At 37.1% G+C, this 12,349-nt stretch overlaps 1 pseudogene; it reads left to right on the top strand.

Annotated features, from left to right (window-relative positions):
* Nucleotides 1–3,541: 3,541 nt before the first annotated feature.
* On the top strand, nucleotides 3,542–8,446 carry LOC104211819 (pentatricopeptide repeat-containing protein At1g62670, mitochondrial-like; annotated as a pseudogene).
* The last annotated feature ends 3,903 nt before the right edge of the window (nucleotides 8,447–12,349 follow it).

The raw sequence follows: 12,349 nt of genomic DNA, 5'->3' as shown, positions 1-12,349 counted from the left end.
TACTGCATTTTATGTATTTATGTAAATTTTTTTTTAACAGTAGAAACGTATTTTGTGTATTTTTGGCACAATTTAAGTTTCGAACTCCATTTTAATTGGAGTTATCGCCTGTTAAAATAATGCGTTGACTTTTGACAAATGGTTTTGCGAAGTCAGATTAGTTATTGTGATTTATTGGAGCGGGGCCCACCATTGGAGTGTAGTTATTCGTGTTCAATTCGTGTAGGTTTTTGATTTTGGAAATAAGGAAATTAAGCTAACTGACCCATAAATTTCGATATAATTCGACTATACTAAGTGTTATCAGTTTGGCTTTGTAATTTATTATCTCCCCTTTGACCATAAATTTTGACTATTTTTTTCAAAAAGATTTTAAAATAATGTTGTTCATGAATATAATCATTTTTTTTTAAAAAAAAATTGAATTTTCATTTCAAGTTCTCAAAAACTGGTTTAGGTCTATTTTCGGGCGAATTTTTTTTTTCTGCTCACAAAACTTCAATTTATTTTTCAAATAAAATACATGTTCAAAAACAACTTTAATTTCCAAAAAATATTTTTTAATACAACTCCAAAAATTCTTTTTTTAAGTTTCAATCAAATCTATGTACAAATGTTAGTTTAGTTTTTACTTCTTTATTCTAATTTTTTATGTTAGAAAATAATACTCTAATATATTCGGCTAGAGTCCAAATTTTGATTTTGATTCAATTAGATTATTTTAATGGTTTTGGAGTGGTTACAAGATGTGGCGCTCCGCAGCGGCAGTAGAGGTTATCTGTCGTTATATGACACCGTTTCCTGTAAATCCTAAATTATTTTGATGCTTTAATTATGACATTTTCCGCGCAATAAGCGACAACCATTAGATCTCCGGGTTTTTTGCCAATACCTTTTCTTATAGACTATGCTGCACTTTTGATTTGTCTATATTAAAAAATTAAAATAAGTCTGTCTTTTTTCTAATATTTGTATTTTAACAGAGATAAAGTCATATATATTCGAAAGTGAAATAAACAACAAAAGAAAATTAGCTAGAAATCAAGTGAGGAAATGAAAAAAAATACTAGAAAGCACAAGTTTATGCTATTTAAAACGAGGCTCTTGACTAAGGCTAAATTGACTAGATCATCACCTATCGAATTAGCCTCCATGTAGATACGAGCAATAGAGACCACTCAGTTCCTAGTCAAGAGATGACGGATATGGTTGACAATATCACCATTCCCATAAGGCACAAACCTTCCAGATCGTAACACATGAACCACACTATAATTGTCAATTTGCAAGGCAACTCAACGCCAGCCCCGGCATTGGGCTTCTTGAAGACCAGTAAAACCCCCATAGCTTAGCTTTAAAGGATGTGCAGACTCCAATTGTGATTGAAAATCCACCAAATCACCTACTATAGAATTATGAAAAACACCACCAGCAATCCCCATATAAATACTCCTTCGTGGGGCCTGTCTGCATTTAAAGTTACCCTACCCATCACTAAGAGGTGACTAACCCATCAAGAATACATGCTTATAATTAGAAATCTCCTCAATATTCTTCAACGAATGCAAAAGAAGTAACACAAGCTCTAACCACGTTAACAAGGGTCGCTACCTTTTTGTCAAATAAAAGCTGCTCGTTTCAGAACATAACATTATTTCGCCAAATTCATATTTTCAGTAGGTATACCCATAAAAAATTCTCCAATCATCATTCGTAACTCCCTTGAATTCGGACATAAATTAGTGGAAGTCAACTGTTGACCTAAGTGATTTTGGTTTTGATAATTGACAAAGAAACACTTGCATGAACCAGGTCCATGGACAGTGTACACAGGTGACAGACAGAATCAAACATAATACATGCACATGAAAGAGATAATTATAAGTAGTTATTTCTGATAATCTCTGAACGAAAATATTGCATAAGGAGCATGACTCCTTACTTGAAGAAAACTCTATCCAAGATAAGGGAATAGTTAGAAGTTGAAGTTGACTAGAACTCTTTCACCAAGAAAGAGTAAAACATTAGAATCTAGTTAATCTTTATTCTACTAGCTCTATAAATATCAATTTTGTTCTCTTTTACAAGTGACACACTAATACAGAAGTGAAAGCACGAATTGAGAGCAAAATAACAAGACATTTTGTGAGCAATTGCTATGAGATTCAAGAGTGTGATCCCGAAGCTACACGAACCAAATTGAAGAACCAATTTCATAAAGAGTTTTATGTATCTTCTTTATTTCTAATTCAAAGTGTAGTAGGCATTTTGACTTGTACCTTTCAGCTTTTTTAGAAGCAAATTGTACTCGGTATATGAGTTGTATGTTTTTAGTTAGAGTTAACTTGAAATAGTTGCAACAACCTGTGGCGTGTTGCTACAAGGGTTAAAGTTAATCCTTAGGTTTATAAGAGGTTATAAACTCGAGTTTTATTGTTCAAGATAGAGTTAACTTGAAGCAATTGCAACAGCATGTGGCTGGTTGCTATAAGGGTTAGAGGTAATCCTTAGGTTTGCAATAAACTTTGTTGTTGGCTTAGAGTTGTAGTGAAGTGTTTGGGAAAAATCCTTAGGTTTGCTTTTTCTTAAAATTTAAATCTAGCTGAAGCTCATCTCTAACTTTTCTTATTGCATTCAAAAGTCCCGGTGTTGTCTTCTCGAACTGCAGCAAAAAATTATGAAGAGTTCTAGGCTCGATAAGTGCTTCCTTACGCGTAATCGATTCTAAAAATATTGTATCGTCTTCAATCTCATCATCAACATTATTTTTCCGCTGGTATTATTTTAGATGAGAAGCCATTATTGGGTACGATTTGAAGAAATTTTCTATGTTGCTTATATAATTTTATTCTCTCACCATCATACATTGAATATTTTTAGTAAAAAATACAGTGAATAATATTTTATTTATTAAGAAACAATGAACATTATAATGAATCATTTAATAATTAAAAAAATTACAATGAATCATACAACATATATTGTATTTTATGTAAAATGAATTTATTTTTTATATTAATTCAATAAATATGATACATTAATAAGATACAATGATTTTGATATAATCAAAATTAACCTTCATTGAATCTCGAAAATACTCTTTAAATTACTCCCTCCGGTCCACAATAAGTGGCCAATTTGTCTTTTTATTTTGGTCTAAAATAAATGCCCATTTATATAATCAAGAAAAATTTCAATTTATTTTTCTAAATTACCCTTGTGTACGCATCCCTAAAAAGTCTTTTACTCCTAACATTAAATTATACTACAACATTTAATTAAGAGTAGTTTAGTCACACTAACTATTTTTGTTTAGAATTTTGAATTCCGTCCGTTCTTTTAATGGGTGTGTCCAAGGCAAATTGGTCACTTATTGTGAACCCGGGGAATAATAAATATTAATTTATTGATTAAATAATTTCCTCTACAAAATAATAATATTTTATGGTACCCAACAATATTATTTTAGAGAGGTTCTGCTATATATCAAAATCAATTAACATCGTCATTTTCTACTTGAATTCTCCACTTTTAAATTGTGAAAGCCATTCCTTTACTATAGTTAAAATTCTTCATTAACGCATTGATTTTAATTAATAAACCAATACTATCACTTTGTTGTCTGCTTCTTCAGAATTCAGATTGGGCTGCCGGCTGCCCGTATTTTCCTTGACAGAAATTGGAGACTCCCACTGTAGTAAAGTGAAGATGGCGAGAGTTGCAATTCGTTACCCTCGCAACGGTAATACCTTCATCTCATTCTTGACTCTTTCTCATGTAAACCCTAAGATTGCTCATTTTTCTTTCGTAATTGGGCGCAGAGATTATTCTTCATCTCCTAGCAATACATTCATTTCGACAAAGGGTAAACTTAGGGTTTCGAACAGGTTTGAGAATGTCAAGTGTTTAGATGATGCTGTGAGTGTGTTCCGTCAAATGGTTAGAGAGCAGCCTCTTCCTTCTCCTGTCAGCTTCTCGAAATTGCTGAAAATTGTGGTAAATATGAAACATTACTCTGATGTTGTTTCTCTCTTTGGGGAAATGCAGAAATTAGGTATTTCAACTAATGAATTCATCTTGAGTATAGTGATTAACAGTTATTGCCTCATGCACCGTGCTGATTTAGGATTTTCTGTATTAGCCATTTTCTTCAAAACTGGCATTCCATATAATGTTGTTACCTTTAACACCCTAATAGGGGGACTCTTTGCTGAAAATAAGGTTAAAGATGCGGTTCACTTGTTCAAAAAACTAACGAGAGAGAATATTTGTGAGCCTAACGAAGTCATGTATGCAACTGTCATGAATGGGCTTAGCAAAAGGGGCCATACTGGAAATTTTTTTAGTTTGCTCCGATTAATGGAACAAGGAAGCACTAAGCCTGACACATGCATATATAGCATTGTTATAGATGCCCTTTGCAAAGATAGAATGCTAGATGATGCTATCAACCTTTTAAACGAGATGAAACAGAAAGGCGTTCCACCAGACATTATCACATATAGTTCATTGATTGATGGTTTGTGTAAGTTTGGTCGGTGGGAAAATGTTAGGACTATGTTTGATGAAATGGTTAATCTTAATATTTATCCAACTGTGTACACCTTCAGCGTAGTGATCAATGGGCTATGCAAAGAAGGAAAAGCTGAAGACACCGAGGAAATAATGAGACACATGATCAGAAAAGGTGTGGAGCCTACTGTGGTCACCTACAACATAAAATATTTTCAGGAACAAGCAAATCAAAATGATTTTTGTCTGTATTTATTCTTTGAGTTTGAGGTGCAATAGTAGATGGATACTGTTTGCGTGGTCAAATGGATAGAGCGAGGAGAATTTTTGATTCCATGATAGACAAGAGCATTGAGCCTAACATTATTAGTTATAACACACTAATAAATGGATACTGCAAGAAAAAGAAGTTGGACGAGGCCATGCAATTGTTTCTTGAAATTTCTCGAAAGGGGTTTAAACCTGATATTTTTACCTACAATATTATCTTACAAGGTCTGTTTGGAGTTGGAAGAAGCGACACCACACAATTTTTTTTTGCAGATATGCTATCGGCAGGGCAGAGACCTAATTTTTGTACTCATAGCATCTTGCTTGTTGGTTATTTTAAGAATGGACTTGTTGAAGAAGCTATGTCACTCTTTCATAAGTTGGAAAGAGAGGGAGAAGATAATGACATTGAACTTTACAATATTGTCATTGATGGATTGTGCAAAAATGGAAAGTTGGACAAAGCTCATGCCATTTTTGAAAAGCTTCTTTAATAGGTTTACATCCTAACGTGATAGTGTACACTACAATGATTAATGGGTTTTGTCTAGAAGGATTGTTAGATGAAGCTAAAGATATGCTAAGAAAAATGGAGGACGATGGCTGTTTGCCAAACAATGTAACATACAATGTTATTATGCAAGGTTTTCTGAGAAGTAACAGAATTGGTGAAACGAGGGCTTTCTTAAAGGAAATGACTGGGAAGACCTTCCCATTTGATACAACTACAACAGAGTTTTATAGCAAAGGATCCTTCTTTGCTTGACATGATACCAGAGTTTCACCCGGAAAAGAAGAAATGAAGATGCTTTCCTAATCTTATCCAATGCATTTGGGGAAACAGGAACAACGAAATTTGAACATTGCTTTTGCTTTATAGGCAAACTTATTGAGGAGGTAAATCACTTCTAATTCTGAATGTTTTGTCCTCTTTTTTGCTTGCAAATTAGATGCTATTGCACTCTTAATATGATAAATAATCTGAATTCCCTTATGAGCTATTCTCCTATTTCTTTATAAAGGCTAGAGGTTATTCTAAAAGCAAAATCAGAGCTTTAAAATTAAGGGGGATAGTGAATTAAAAGTGAAAGGATCATTAATGTTCTGATTTTTAGTTTTCTTAATATAATAAATGTTTTACACCCATGACATCTGAGAAATAAGTTCTTTGTGTCAAAGCCTCTTGTTCTTTCACTCTTTTCCCCTATCTGCTACCTCATCTCACTCTTTTCCCCTATCTGCTACCTAATCTTCTCCACTGGCTGATGGACAACTTGATGCCAGTCATTTAGTCACCTCTCTCTCTCTCTCTCTGCCATCTTTTTTCTTCTCATATATAGAAAGGATAAAGATTAAATTGAAGAAAAGGAAATAGTTGAAATTGGTATTGTACAACTACAAGCTCTCTATGGACTAAGATAATCAATCAATTAATAGGGTGTCCTAGTGTGAATTTTTTGTCTTGCTTGTATATGTGAAGGAATCTTCAAGTTGGTAAACACTCGGTGATCTCATTAGCTGATTTTACAATAAGAGCGCCACATCTTTAGAAATTAAATCACTTCAAGTTTTTAAGCTCACCATTATATGTGGTTATATATATTCAGACATTGTCCTCTTGAATGTTGCATATATTAATTATAAAAAGGATATTGATCTTTTTTTTTTCCTTAAATGAAAAAATGGAGTTGATCTTTTCTCATAGTTTCTAGTTCCTGGTACATCAACCATAAATGAAAATCACAGCTGACTAGATCAACCTTATTTTTAGATTGAATCCTCTTAGTTGTTATTTCATATTTCAAATTCAAATTCTCTCTGCAACTCTTTCTCAGATTTTCTGCTTGGTTAATAATAGATTTCCAGATTGTGAAAAAATGGCTCGTATGAAACAGACAGCCCGTAAAATCGACCGGTGGAAAGGCTTCAAGGATACAACTTGCTATAAAGGCTGCAAGGAAATCAGCCCCTACCACGGGAGGAGTGAAGAAGCCACATCGTGACAGCCCTGGAACTTTTGCTCTCCGAAAATATTAAAAGAGTACTTAGCTTCTCATTCGGAAGTTGCCTTTCCAGAGGCTTGTCCGTGAGATTGCTCAGGATTTTAAGACAGATCTGATATTCAGCTTGCAAGACGAATTCGCGGAGAACGAGCTTAAGCTTATCACGATGTTGATTAATGATCAATCTCTTCATGGTTGCCCGTCTATGACTTATGGTACCGAACTAGTATCTTTTTGTCTGTGCCTGGAATCTAAGTTGTTATCTTAAGGACCTTATTGTGTTCTATAAATACTAGTACTAGGTTTACTAATACAAGTACATTGATTAAAATGAATTGCTGTTTCTGAAAAAGGAAAAAAAATCCTCTTAGTTTCCCAGAAATTGGAGTGAAACTTGTTCAAACCTGGCACAATGTAGTGTAAATTAACCAGAATAGCTTTACTTGTTCAATCTGCTTGGTGTAAGTTGATTTAATCTGATCCAGGGCATCTTGCTTAACTTCCTACTTAAGTCTTAACATAGTTAGTTACTCCTCAAAGCACACCATTTTACTAGTCATACACCAAAGCTGACTGCTTTTTGAAGTCTATATAAGCACTACGAAAATGCTTCACTATGTCTCTGTAACTAAGACAAGGGAAATCTGATCTATGCTTTGTAAAAATTCATTATGATAGGAAACTTGTTATGTCGTTTCGCTTATGAACTGCTGGATCCTTTTCGATATGGAGTTCCTCAGTGAATTTTTTAGTATATGAGCGCTTGTCTTTAAGTGTGAGAGTTATTACTTATTCATCTCTAGACTTGGATTTGTATTGTATCCTTTCTTTTTATTTCCTACTGAAAGCAGCTTATATTATTGTCCAAAGGAATTTTTTCTGTTACTAAATGGACTAAAATTACATTGTACTTCTCAAAATGACCTTTTGCTCTCTGCTTACCTTAACATGGCCACTCTGTTTAACTCAAGGGCCACTTTGTCATCTATGCTGGGGAGAACCTGAGGCAGAGATTTATGATCCCCAAATCATTCTTGAGCCAGCATTTATTTCAGGATTTGCTCAGTCAACCCGAGGAAGAATATGGCTTCGATCATCCAATTGGGTGGTGTGACACCTCCAGAGTATGTCTTCGTTGATCTTATTTCTTGCTTGATTTATTGAGGATACTGCGTAGTAGAAATGAGAATGTTGAGATGGATGTATGGTCATACCAGGAAAGACAAGATAAGGAATTAAGTTATCAGGGACAAGGTGAGAGTGGCATCTATGGAAGCCAAGTTACGGGAATCGAGGTTGTGATGGTTTGGGCATGTGAAGAGAGAGATATAGATGCCCCGGTCAGGAGGTGTGAGAGGTTGACCATGGCGGGCTTGAGGAAAGACAGGGGTAGGCCTAAGAAGTATTGGGGAGAGGTGATTAGGTAGGACTTGTCGGTGCTTCACCTAACCGAGGACATGACTAGCGATAGAAAGGTGTGGAGGTCAAGGATTAAGGTGGTGAGTTGACAGGTAGTTGCGAGTTTTCATAGGTTCACCAGTATTACTAGTAATATTCTTGCTGTGGGTTGAAAGTTACTTCTGTCTAGTTTGTTATTGTATCTGGTACTTTGCAACTACGTCCTTTGTTTTTGTAAATGGCTATTGGGATTGTTGCTCTCTGATTGTTACTGTTTGATGCTACTTTTTCTTCCCTTTTACTGGATATTGTTGCTCCCTGATGGTTACTGTTTGATGCTAGTTTTTCCCCTCTTTGCTTAGCGGCTTTCTTCCCCCATCCCCTCTCTTTCCTCCTTTTCTTCTCCCCTATTCTTCCTTTCCACATTTTCTTGAGCCGAGGGTGTTTTGGAAACAACCTCTCTACCCCTCCATGTAGGGGTAAGGTTTGCGTACTCACTATCCTCCCCAGACCCCACCCGTGGGATTATACTGGGTATGTTATTGTTATTGTTGTTGTTGTTATTTATTGAGGATACTGATACACTGATCCCTATTTTTGCTTACACAATTTTGTAAAGCTGTAAGGCAGGATTCCGGTGTATTCTGTAGGATTTAGAAATTACAATAATTTCATATTAGATGAGCAGAGTTACCACTCTGTAGCTCGGTACAAGTGTCGCTGAGCTAAACAATGAATGTTATTCCATGTTAAAGAGACAAATGTACATTTACTTTTCCACTTCAAAAGACTGAGCCCTTTTCATTTTATGTTTTTCATTCATTTTCTTGTATTTAAAATTGTCTGCAATACAGAGTTTGTGCTTCAGTCTCAAAGCTTTCTAAACACACTGAGCCAAAATAAATTCTTTAAAGGTGGTCAATTCTTGCCAAAGTTCATCCGGCTTTTTGATATTGTGCAGTGCCTTGATTAGTAAGTCGCTGCATATATTTTTCTGTTTTATTGAAATAAACTGCACTGGGGTGCTTCGGTCAATTATGTCTTTATGTGGTAGAGCTGTAGCATTTGGGCAAGCAACAAATGTAACCGAATACAATTTAAAATACTACTTTGAAGCTGTGATAAATGCTACATGGCGTTCCTGCTAAAAGGCACAGCTTACAATTGAGAAAGCAGCATTTCTCTGTGCAAAAAATATGCAGCTAGTGGTCAAGACTAATCTGAAATGTATTACGCGGAGGTTCCATTGTTGGATTCTGCTACTATTCGACTTATGGCACTAAAAAGGACGATTTCTGCTCCTACTCAACTCAAGGTATGGAATAGTCACAATTTGTGAACTTTTTGGGGTCGTTTAGTTGAGGAATAAGTTATGCGGGGAGTATAATACGACGATTAAATAGTGACGGTATTTGTTTGATCAAAAAAGTATTAAATCTTTTAGTTAAACTAATTAATGATGAGATATAGGGTGAATTTTAGTTAAGAATAATAAATTCAAGATCAAATGTGTTAAGGAATTGATGTGGTGAACAGCGTTTGATAGTGTTAAATAGCACGTTTATATTCAATGAATGCTAGTAAATGTGGTAACATAAATATGTAATAAATGTAGAAGATGACAATAAATGTAATAAGAAGGAATCTACCACCAATTATTACACGATTTGGATGGTTCCTTCTCCTGACAGCGACGTAGAAAGAAGAGAAATGAAGATGGTTAAGGAATCTTTGGATCTTGTGGATAAAGACCAGTAACATGCGCTTGAGTAATATAATCAATGAACAAGACAACTTTTCGTAAATTCTCTCAAGTCAACCTTTTACAATATATGTTTCTCTCATAAAGTGAAGATCCTCTTTTTGTTCTCTATCTCTTCTTATTTATAAGAGATATCTCCAAGAAACCTTATAAAGTACAAAATAAGGAATATCCAAAGGAATATTCCGTGTGTCCATATCTGAACCTATCATATCGTTATTTCTTCACTTTAGCTGCTCGTCCTTGACAGCAGTCCTCTCGATGACGGCTTCCTGTTATCATACCATGGTCGACCCCGTCCTTGATCCCGTTTATCTACTATTATCAAATTGCCAAATTTAGACCAATACAGTTAGTCCCTCTGCTTGTTGAGGTTGTGGTCCTATACGCCCTCGATAAGCGGACATGATTTGCTTCCGTTGAGGAAAAGTTTTACTGTGTTGGATAAGTCGGATCGGCCGAGGTGAGGAGAACAGCACAACCAGCAAAGTGGTAGTTGGTGTGGCTGCCATGGGGTGATGTCATGGCCACGCGCGTCATCATTAAACATCTTCACGAGACAACGTCTGTGTGTATGCCGCTTTGGTTTTGGTGCCATTGACAACCCTTTGCTTCGATTCTCGCGCCACCTAGCCCTATAAATAGATGGGGATTTCAATTTTCGAAAGTTTTCACCATCCTTTACTTTGCATGAGTAATGTTCTTCTTTAATCTTCTCCCCCAATTTCTGCTGCTGATTTTGCTTCTCCGATTCCATTCCTCTCTTTCTTACCCAGTTGTTATCTTCTTCTTCGGGCTTGGTAAAATATGTTTCATCGTCGAAATATGTCACAACCTCTTCACATTCATGATGAAGTTTCCGATGCCACTCCGTTATTGGTGGCTCTCCCTCCGGACGGTGAGGAATTTATGGCTGAAGAGGATGATAGCTTCCCTACTGCGGAGGAGATAGTTCTCAGAAACCCTTTGGATAGAAATGATTTTTCCAAGGAGCCTGCTCCCGCTCTCGCTCAGGTGATCTCTGAGACTGAACCACATCATATAGCAGACCTTCGGTCCAAATATCGTATCCCCCATGTCGAGATAGTTCCGGCTGGTGGCGACATCGTGGAGGTCCATCGACCCGGGTATTGTGCCTTTTACGTCTACTCGTTCCTGATTGGTTATACTCTTTCTCTTCTTCCGTTGGCGGAGGAATTTTGCCGATTTTACAACGTCTGGCTGGCGCAACTCTTTCCTTACTTGTATAAAGCTTTTCTGATGCTGACAAAATACGCGGAGTTGGCTGGTTGTGAGGTTGATGTTCGCTATCTGTTGCACTTATTTTCACCAAGTTTTTATAGAGGTACTATGATACACTTACGACATCGTGGGACCAGAGGGTTGGTAGTCAGAATGGACGATAGAACGAATTGAAAGTTCTGGAATAAGTATTTCTTTATCAAGACCAAACACTTGGTGGTGGACCCAACTGGGTTTCCCGAGTAGTGGAATCATAATCGTAAGTGTATTGTGCGCTCGTTGTCTTCTGTCGTCCTTTCGTTTTTAGCTCACTCGTGGTTTGTTTTTCAGCTAAAAGGCGTGTACCCTCTCCTGTCTTCGACGTTGAAGATTGGGTGGCTCGCGTGTTGCCTCACATGGTGGGGATTCGTGATTGGGCATCTTTCCAAGCGTTTCGGACCTAAGGTCCCGTCTAGTAAGTGTTGTTTTTGCTTTGGCTTTCTGTTGTTTACCATTGCCCGTTAATGCGACCTTCTTTTGGTGCTAGGTCGGCGAATTTCTAAGAAGAAGGCTCCAATGCCGGCATTTCGCCAAGCTATCACATCGGCTGGGATGCAATTTGCTTTGTCCGAGTCCGTTCGTGGAGGTCGTACTCAAACTCCGTCGATGAGGGATTCCGCCCCTCAGACTGCTGTTATGTGATATGAGATCTCTTCCCAGCCTATCTATCATCTTGTAGACGAGTCGTCTAATGGAGAGGAGTCGCCATCGAGAAAAAGGCGAAGATGGAGCTTAGGAAGGACGTCATCACTGATATTGAACTGGAGAAGCTCATTGCTCCGGAAGTGGCGTCTGCACTTACACCAGATATAGCGGCCATGTTTACGGTGGATACCGTTGCGGAGAGGAGGCCCTCTGGGACCGAGGGAGTGCATGATAGTGAGGAGCTTGTAAGGACCGCAAAAGGTGGAACATCATCGGCGGCTGGGAGAGATAGAGCAGTACCTGCGGGGGACGACGGTTCTGGCTCGGATATCAATCCTGAAGAGGTACGGGCCTTCTTGGAGAGGAATACTCACGTGGAGGTAAGGACGAAGGGTCCTAACCGGCACGTAATCATTCCCGTAGGTTATGACCTTTTGGCCAACTCTGAACGGGCAGTGCAGTCCTTTGCCCCCTTATG

This window comes from Nicotiana sylvestris, chromosome 12 (assembly GCF_000393655.2).
Source record: "Nicotiana sylvestris chromosome 12, ASM39365v2, whole genome shotgun sequence".
NCBI classification, from domain to species: domain Eukaryota; kingdom Viridiplantae; phylum Streptophyta; class Magnoliopsida; order Solanales; family Solanaceae; genus Nicotiana; species Nicotiana sylvestris.
Note: the sequence above shows the minus strand (reverse complement) of the source record. Positions and strands in the feature narration are given on the sequence as shown.